The sequence below is a fragment of the Petaurus breviceps genome, unplaced genomic scaffold (assembly GCF_028583685.1).
Source record: "Petaurus breviceps papuanus isolate PSGF00001 unplaced genomic scaffold, PetGlider_PUasm1.0 454, whole genome shotgun sequence".
NCBI lineage: Eukaryota > Metazoa > Chordata > Mammalia > Diprotodontia > Petauridae > Petaurus > Petaurus breviceps.
Genome location: NW_027186342.1, coordinates 2,576,132 through 2,585,702, shown reverse-complemented (window position 1 = coordinate 2,585,702; position 9,571 = coordinate 2,576,132). Strand labels below are relative to the sequence as shown.

General features: G+C 42.9%; 1 protein-coding gene and 2 long non-coding RNA genes across 3 annotated transcripts in view; 1 reads left to right on the top strand and 2 right to left on the bottom strand.

The window, feature by feature from the left end:
- The window catches only part of LOC138171669 (uncharacterized), a 201,875-nt gene that overhangs the window by 105,449 nt on the left and 86,855 nt on the right, over positions 1–9,571 (bottom strand). The window lies entirely within an intron of this gene.
- The window catches only part of HOXC5 (homeobox C5), an 85,711-nt gene that overhangs the window by 32,217 nt on the left and 43,923 nt on the right, over positions 1–9,571 (bottom strand). The window lies entirely within an intron of this gene.
- On the top strand, positions 34–2,807 carry LOC138171660 (uncharacterized). The gene is made up of 3 exons (XR_011170932.1): positions 34–581; positions 1,515–1,600; positions 2,480–2,807. It is a non-coding gene; the product is annotated as an uncharacterized lncRNA (long non-coding RNA).

Below are 9,571 nucleotides of genomic sequence, written 5' to 3'. Positions count from 1 at the left end.
ACACACACACACACACACACACACACACACACACACACACACACACAATCCATACACACTATGGATTCTCTCCTACACGGTCACTTCAACCTGGCTTTTTGGAATTATCTGGATTTGGGGCTTGAGGGCTTGATTTGCTCCGAGACCCTTCTTCCAAAAGAAAGTTTAGTGGATGAGTACACACGTATACACACACGCACACACGGAACCACAAATCCACGGTTGACTAATCTGATATGACAAAGCCTGTGATGGATTTGGCTTATGTTAATTCACACAATGCCCTTTCCTCCAGAATTTAACTCTAAGTTAATACACACCGGAAACCGCGAGCATACACGCTCGTTAATGGGTTTAGGTATTAGCGACTTCTAACGATGCATACAAATGTGCTTTGCTCTCCATAGGCCCCTTAAGATTTATGGGCCTTGGGCTTCTCTGAATCTGTAAACAAGGAGAAAAAAAGAGGGAGAGAGACAGGGAGAGAGAGACAGAGGCCTCACTCGTCCCTCCAGGTTGTAAGAGAGAGAATAGATCTGCAAATTCGGCTCTTATCTATTTTTCTTTACTTAGATGTGTGGGTAGGCCTGCTTTCGAATCTCTCTGTGGGTGTGTATTGGTGTTGGGGCCTGTGGTCATGGGTGTGTATTGGTGCCTGCCAGTTGGCTAAGGGGAAGGGGGATTCTGTGGTTCCAGAGAGTGGAGGTGGGAATTCCGTGCTAAGGAAGGGAGAGGGTTGTATGTATGTGTCTGTGTAGATAAGCATTTACAACATACATTTGTGTGTTTCTGCTTTGCACAGTAGGCTCTGCCCATGTGTCTAGGGGCCACCTTTCAGTCTCAAACTGCCAAGACTCTTATAACATCAAGCAACAATAACAAGAGTTAACAGTTTCTCTTCAGCAGAATAACAATCAAAGATAAAAAGGGGAGAATTGTAAGGAAAAGAGAGGGGAGAGGGGAGACATAGCGCGGGAAAGAAGAAAAAGAAACAGGAAGAAACCTTCTTAAGCTACTTTTGGATAGAGGAGATTGAAAATTAACACCCTCATCCTTGGTTTGACACTTGGGGGTGGGGGTAGGATAAATTAGAAATTCTTCCTTTGAGATTGTTTTTGGGACTGGATATTAAGATAGAGACTAAATAATGGGGAAACAGAGGCTGGGGGCTATAGGGGGTATTAGGCAAACTAATGCCCGAAGTCCCTTTTCTTAAATGACAGGCCAAAATGAAAGAAAAGTAGTAGTTAAAGTGCAGAGCTTAAAGAGGAGGGGGAGAAACGGGGAGGACTTGGAACTGGACAGTGGATGTGGAGAGAGTTTTTATTTCTTGTTCTCATACTCTCTCCCCTGGCACTCCCCTGGAGGGAGTTCTGCTGGTCCAAGGGAGGCAGAGAAATCTTTAAGAAGCCTGGACAGTGGGGGGCCTGGGGCACTCTGACTGGGATCAGACAAACTTAACCCTTTGCATGACTGTTTGGAAAAGCCGGGACGTGTTGTCTATTTTTCTACAGTGTGTTCAGAAGCCGAGTCTACTTCATTAAAGAAGAAAAGATCATTTCTCCCCGGATAATCCCAACATCCCCCTCGTTCTTTTCAGGTACAATTCTCCTAGAATCCTTTTTTCCCCCTGACTGGGGAGGGGAGGGGGCTGGAGGCAACCGGAGAGATTTGATTATCAGAACAGAATTGTGGTATGAGGATACCCTAATATTTCGAGTACACCGAACACCTCTTCCTTTAAAATACACATACATATACACAAAATAAATAAAAATAAATAATAGCAATGAAAAATAAACTAGAAAACCGTAAATCCTCCAGCATTCAAAAATTACTTTGGGAAAAATAAAAATCGATCATAAATAAAGGGACTTAAAATGATTGAAACCCGGAGCCTCTTAATAAATAAAAGTTCTTTTAAAATTTCCGGCGATTGGTTTGGACTAACAGTTCAGAGAAACACATTTACCACTTGTTTTAAAATCAAAAGCTAGAATTTTTCTTAAGTCGAGAGAAAAGCCCACTCGTCCTCTTATTTGGGAGGGAAAAAAAAATAGTAGGCAAAATATGCAGCGGCAAACAAAAGGGCATATTAACAAGAAATTTGCAAAGGAAAAAAGTCAAAGTGGTGAGCTAGCTAGCTAACTGTAAATGGTTCCAAGCCCCAGCACGATCGGCGGCAGCTCTCCTCCGCAGCGTGGCTGGCGCGGCTGAGACTGAGGCCGATCTGAACCGCACAGCACGGTTAGGCACGTAAAAAGGGCCGAGGAGGGCGATTGGGAAAGGGTCCGCCTGGGCCTTCTTCAAACAGTAGCCTCTAAACACCCATACCTTCCCGCTGCTGTTCTTTGTCTTTCTAAGCGGGACAAGGGTTCAGAGAGACCCATCTCGGGGTTTTGTTTCTCCCTTTCTCTTTAAAAAAAAAAAAAAAAAGGAAAGAAATGAAATTATATTTTTCTACTTTTTTTTTTTGAAGCTCTGGACTATTTCTCTCAATCATCCTCCCCGGCGTGGAACTGGACGAAACTACAGATTGGGACACTGAGGAGTAGAAACTTTCCCCGAGTGGGTGGGTTTTGCTTTTGTTCACAAGGAGTGCAGCAGCCAGCTTCGGCCCTTCTCTGCACGAAATGTATGTTATATCTGTGTCTATCTACACCAACCAGACATGGATGTTATGCATAAATTGACATCTGGGAAAATATGTGCAGTTCATATCTCTAGATCTATGCCTGCATCTAGTTATCCCGAAAAATTTAGATCGGGAAATAAATTTATAGCTATGCCTATAACTATTTCTATAAGGAGAGACTGTAGTTGTTTATATTGACAGACTGCTATCTGGTAAAAACTGTTACATCTCTAACCATACCTAAATAGGATGTGGTTATATTTACAGATTTATGCCTGGAAAAAATATATAATTATATCTGTGTACTTTTATCTGTCCATACACCGTCTAGTTATAGCCCTAGATATTTATATGGAAAGAAATATATGGCTCTATCTATAGCCATCCCCATATAGACATTTGATGCACTGACAGATTTATATCTCTGTAGAGCAATAAAGATAAATGTATATAGTTAGAATTATGCACAGGGAGATATATGTTTACTGGTAGTGATATACAGGAGTTTCAGAATATGCTCCAGCCATATAAGGTTATGAACATAGTTCTATACAATTGCAACTATATATAGTCATATCTATTTATAACTACATAGTTACAAAAATATAGATAAGTATTGGAAGTCCTATATGTACACAGTGTTATCTCTCCCTAGAGTTATAGGCAGTGGCTGGCATCTATAACTCCATAGAGATATCTATATGTATATAAGGTTATAATTATGTAGTGATGAGTGGCTATGGCACAGCCTTGGTATATATCTCTATAGAGGCATATTTATACTTAGCGACAGAAAGAGATTTGTACGCGGGGCTATTTCTAGATGGCTGACTCTGGAAGGATGTTCCTAGCTTGCTAGGACGACAGCTACCAGATCTATTTACATGGGGATGTATGTAGTTACAGAGGGGCTAAATAAAGTGGTGTATTGAGGCAGCTATCACTTTAGGAGTCGTTAGAAAAGCCAGTAAAAGGAGCGAAGCTGACTCTGGAAGAGCTTACAGAGAGAAAAGTGTGGAGTCGCCGGCTGAGGCAGATAGTGAGTGCAGAGACAGCTCTCCCTCCCTGGCAGTATTTAAAGAAGGGGGAAAGGGGTGCAGTTAATAGGACTATAAAGCACGTTTTTCCTAACTTTAGTTTCTATCTCGGGAGCCAGTGAAGGAAGACAAACAATGATGTTTAGGCAGGGACTGGTAACGGGGAAGACCGGGGTGGCATCTACGGTCTCTGCCTCTTGGTAACCAGAAAAATAAAATGAAACCTCCAGCATGAAAAAAAAAAAGTTTGCAAGCTTCCTCGTATTCGGGACGGCCTGACTCTGGAGGCAAAGCTGGGACCGAGACTGAGACGAGGGGGTTTGAGGTGAATCGCCCCCGGGCGTTGGGGGAAATCTGTATCAGACTGAACACCGATTAATGCGATTCTAATGATGGGCCCTCCCCGGGCCTCGGCGGGTGCACAGTAAGCCCCTGCTGATCGGCCCCTCTCTCCCTGAGTGACCTCTGCCTTACAGGATGCTTCATTCCGTGCGGACCCAAAAGACTTTATCTTTCTCCCAGTTTCTCCCCTACCGCGGCTAAGAGGGCCAACCCGGGCCTGAGTTAGCATCTGGGATGGGGGATGAGAAAATCAGTCACCCTCTAGCCTCATAAACAGTCCTCAGCCGCAGGCCTCATCCCTAAGCTATTTGCCTAGACAGTTTTCCTCTCACCAGCGGGAAGCGTCTACATTTCCTGCACTGCAATCCCCCCCTCTAACTTCTCACCTCCTGTCTTCACTAAACTACCCTCTTGTCTTCTTCTTGGGTGGGTAATCATTTTTGCCTTTTCTCTTTTCTGGAGAATTCCCTCTTTATCCTCGGAATAAAATTTTTCCCTGTCCCTTGCCTCAGCCTTGACTTGGTGGTATAGACAGACTTAAGCTGAGACCAAGGTGAGTTTCAGCTAGGCCCGGACCTCCATTTTCCAGCCGCTGCTCTTCCAAACTTTGAGAAGCAGGTTAGAAAACGGGGCTAATCCCCGACACAGGGAGGTGCCAACGTCAAGGTTGCTGCCGTAATAAAGCACAAAAGCAGCAAGCTGGGATGCTGGGTGGTAGGGACACCTATCACCTGAATTCCCAAGCACTTTTAGGAAGCCGGGCAACGATACTGGCCTGCTCCGACTTGATACGATTTTTGTTAACAGCTCTCGATCCAGTCTCGAGAATGGGAGACTTTAGCATAGACTGGGGCCAAGTAATGGGTGTGGGATGCTGGGGCAAAAGAAGAGGGAGATTCATCGGTTGGCCACGAAGGGAGGAGCCCTCACTGCTGCCTCTAGTGCCTTCCCAGGACCCCTCCTCTCCTGAACCTAGCCCTGCTGCCAGATTGTCATCAAGAAAGCAGGTGGCGAGGTTTCTGCAGAAGGAAACCCAGACTCGAGAACACTCTTTCCCTTCTCCCGCTAAGCTCTTCGGGGCAATCGACCTTCTAGGGCCTGGGGGACTAACATTGAATTGATAACTGCCAGTATCTGTGGTGTGTGCAACACAGATTCTCTAGGAAATCACCCCCAGCCAGCTGGAGACCCTGTCGGCTCACTGAACCGAAATCTGGGTTTTTTAAAATGCTAATTTTCTTGCGTTTTAGTATATACATATATTTGGGGGGGGTGTGGGGGAGGAGATGTGAGAAAAGTCAAACGCCAGCATTGCAGGTCATTCCATGCCTGATAAAGGACTTATTCCCTGCTCCCATCCCCTTCCAGCTCCAACAGAGTTGTTTTGGCATCCAGTAGACAGAGCTTGTGCCATCCCCAGACACTTTGGCGCCCTGGCCCTGGAGAGAAGGAGCCTGGAGATTGGGGAGTGGGGGGAGGCAGGTTAAAGATGTTACAATCACTCTCCATTGATTTGGGAATGAGGTAGGATCTGGCCGAGGTGGCCAGTGAAGGCATACCTTGGCCTTTTTTGTGTGTGAGAGATTCTTACCAGGCCTCAAGTTTGCCCCCTTTCCACCTCAATTTGTCTTCAGAAAGGCTGGAATAATGCTAATGCAAAACTGGGGGGACGGGGGGGAGGGGAGCTTATTCCAGACTGGGTTGTTAGGCAAAAGTGCAGGACCTTCTGAAGGCCCAGACTGTTTTCCCTAGGGAAATACAGAATGGGGGTGTGTGCTCATTTGTATAGCTCCAAACTAGAAAGCAGCCCACAGGTGTCAGGGGCTCCTACCACTATTCTGGTATCTCTTAGTAAGCCTGGGAAGGAAAAGGTCTTTTTTTAAAAATTATTTTAAAAAAACTGCCTTTTTGGAAGGATGGTGCATCTAAGAAATCATGAACCAAATAAGGAGGTTAGGCATCAGAGAGTCCTTGTCTGCTCTCTCTTATCCAAAGTAAATACTCCTACCTTTGGCCTAAACACCTCCAAATAGTATTTTATGGCCTCCTTTCAGATGATCTCAAGGCTTAGTCAAAAAGTTTCACCTCAGTAGAAAGAAAGACAAGGCCCATATCAGAAGCTGTACCAACCAGGTTGTGTCAGGGTAAAGGGGGGGTGGGAGGGGGTGGCACAAGAGGGAGAGGTAGCTAATGCATCCAGAATTGTTGCCCCAGGACTCAGAGTACTGACAGATTCCTGATGCCTGCTTTGCACTGCCCAATGACCAGATTCCTCAAGAATTGTAGTTTTCCTAAAGCATAGGTCTGACCCTATCACACCCCTCCCCCCATTCATTAACCTTCAGTCACTCTCTATTATCTCTAGGATCAAATATAAACTCCTGTCATTGAAAATACTTCACAACCTGGTCCCTTCCTACCTATCCAATCCTTTTGCAAATTGCTCTCCTCCATGAACTCTACAATTCAGCCATACCACCATTTACTGTTCTTCACATACCATGATCAATATCCCATCCCCTTGCCTTAGTATTGGCTGCACAAATTCTATGCATGGAATTCACTCCTTCCTCACCTCTACTTCTTACAGTCTCTGGTTTTCTTCAAGACTGAACAAGCACCAGGGGCTTTCAATCTGGGGTACGAAAGATCTCGTAGCACACAATGGATGCAAGAATCTTGTCAAGCAGGGTTCAGGGAATAAATAGCTATAATCACCTATAGAAATATCCCCAAAGTAGTATTAATGAAAAAATATATAAACTGTAGAGCTGAGACTGATGAGAGAGGACTGAGATGGAAAAGGGAGGGAGAATTATAGCACTTCTGAAAAATATGAAAGTGACAGTTGAAGGAATAATTCCTACTGTCTAAAACCAAATGAATGAGGTTTGGATACAAATGCCTTTTCATACAGAACTAGAAAGAAACAATAGTGACCTGGTGGAAAACAGGTTAGTTGGCCTCCAAAATAACCCAAAATAACTCTGAATTGATTTCTGATCAATGATATTACAAAATTTTTGGTCTGCCTTTGGAAGCTTGGATGCCATTCTCACTAAATATACTCACTAGGTTTTAATTCTATTGTAACAAACTGATCATTGTGCTTTAGGGTTCCCAGTCCTGATGTCAATCAAATCCAAAGCCAGAAAAATATTGGAGGCTAGAACATGAAATATGGGGAGCTCTTTCAAAAACTCTACCAAGAATAAAACTGTTGGTTGATGAGAGACAGAACTAAGGGTCTCACTAATTTATGTGATTGTGTTCTGATAAACATTTGGTTTTATTTGTAAAAATATGCTTGTGTTTCAAATAAAATGTTCTTTATGAAAAAATAATGAAACTATTTTATTATCATGTGTATGTTCATGGTGGCCACTAAAATTTATTTCCTTTCATACTGAATGGGGAATAAAAAGCTAAGAGGTACTGAGGACCAGAAAGGACTGGGAAACTCTATTCTTCACTTTACTGATTGCTCCCAAATTCTTTATAATCATGTAATTATTTTGCATACTTTGGTTTGTTTTTTTAATATATGACACTGTATATACATATATGATGTCATAAAAGTGCAGTTTTAAGTCACTAAAGCTCAAAACAGCACAAAGACTTTTGGGACATTCATGTATATATAATGTATGTACACATGGACACATATATATATGCATACATACACATGTTGTATCCCCTATTAGAATGCAAACTCCTTGAGGGCAGGGATTGTTGTACATCATCTTTTGATTTCCAGTATTTAGAACTGTCCTGGCCCATAAGACACCCTAAAATGCTTGTTGATTCACCAATTATCTGTAATTGCGGCAGATTAGACCTGACTAGGAGGGAAACGATTGCTTTCTTCCTTGGTAACTCAGAGGAGGACAAGTTGCAGTTACTATAATAATAGTCATAATAACAACAATAATAATTTATTTAGCACATCATTAGATGTGTATTTACTGTCTTCCTCTCTTTCTCTGTCTCTCCCCCTGTTTTACAACCATTTCAGAAAGAATTCTCACAACACCCAGGGGAAATAGTAACATAGTAATTACCACCCTTTCAGATTGCCTGCTCTTCCCCAAACCCCACACCTACAAAGACATCCTCTGGCTTTTTATTTCTGCTGAACATTTCTTCCTCCGGTGTCACCCTCCTTTCTCCTTCCCTGTCTCCCTGAAATCAGAAAGGAAAAACCTTTACATCACAGAAGTGTCTAGAATATGGAAAAAGTGTCTGCTCCCTCTTCATTCTGTGAAGAAGAATCAGGGCTTTAGGAAACAGTGAAAGGATTGAAGGAGTTAATGATATTAGAATAAAAATACCTTTATGATCCCAGAGCATCAGGATGGAATGTGAAAAGTGTGATTTTTGTGTATAACAATAGAATTTGGCCACAGGAGCACTCAATCTGAGCACACCAGTTTGCCACCACAAATGGAAACATGTATATACACAGAGTGTCCCAAAAGTCACCCTAGTGAACTTACATCAAATTGTCTGCCTTCTCAGTGAAGGATGGAGGAAGAGAGAGAATTTGGAACTTAATTTTTTTTAAAGCAATCGGGGTTAAGTAACTTGCTCAAGGTTACACGACCAGTTATTTTGTGTGGGTGCCGAGTATCTGAGGGTGGAACCGATCCCAGGTCTCCCAACACTGGGGCCGGCGCTCTTAATCACTGCGCCACCTGGCTGCCCCTGGAACTCAAAATTTTTTAAAACGAATTTTAAAAAATTTTATATGTAATTGGAAAAATAAATTAAAAAAAAAGAGAGAAACATAAAAAAGTAAGTCTGGTGACTGTACTGAGATTTTGGGGACACCCTGTACAGATACCATGCAATAGATATTGTAGATTCTAACCCTAACCCTAAATCTACCTCAATACTTTAATTCTATACTTTCCTAGAGGTTGATTCCACCTCCACCAAGATTTCACCCCTGTATGCCTTCACAGGACTGTCTCTGTACCTGAAAATTCCATGCCCTGATGCCCAAACTTGTAGTGAGAAGCATTTTTTAATTTAATTATACTGAACCTGAGTAAATAGCCATACAATCTCTTGCTAGTCTGATATAGTTGTCTAGAATTCTGGGTCACCTCAAGGCTACCATAAGGTATCAGAGGAGGATTTATTGGATTTTAAGATATGAGTTCAAACCCAGCCTCAGACACTCACTAGTTGTGTGACCCTGGGTAAGTCACTTAACCTCTGTCTGCCTCAGTCAGTCAATAACTATCACCCTTGTGATGTCATTGGTCCTCTTCCAAGAATGAAGGATGAACAACAACATTTATTAAGTACTTACTATGTGCCAGGCACTTTGCTAAGCATGGAGGATACAAAAAAAAAAAGCAAAAAGCAGTCTCTGCTATGGAGGAATTCAGGATCTAATGGAGAAGACAACATGCCGACAAGCTCTCTACAGGATAAGTTGGCAAAAATAAACTAAAGGAAGACACTAAAATTAAGGGGGAGCAAGAACCCTTATCTGGGGGCGGCCAGGTGGCTCAGCGAGTAAGAGCACCGGCTCCAGTGTCGGGATGAC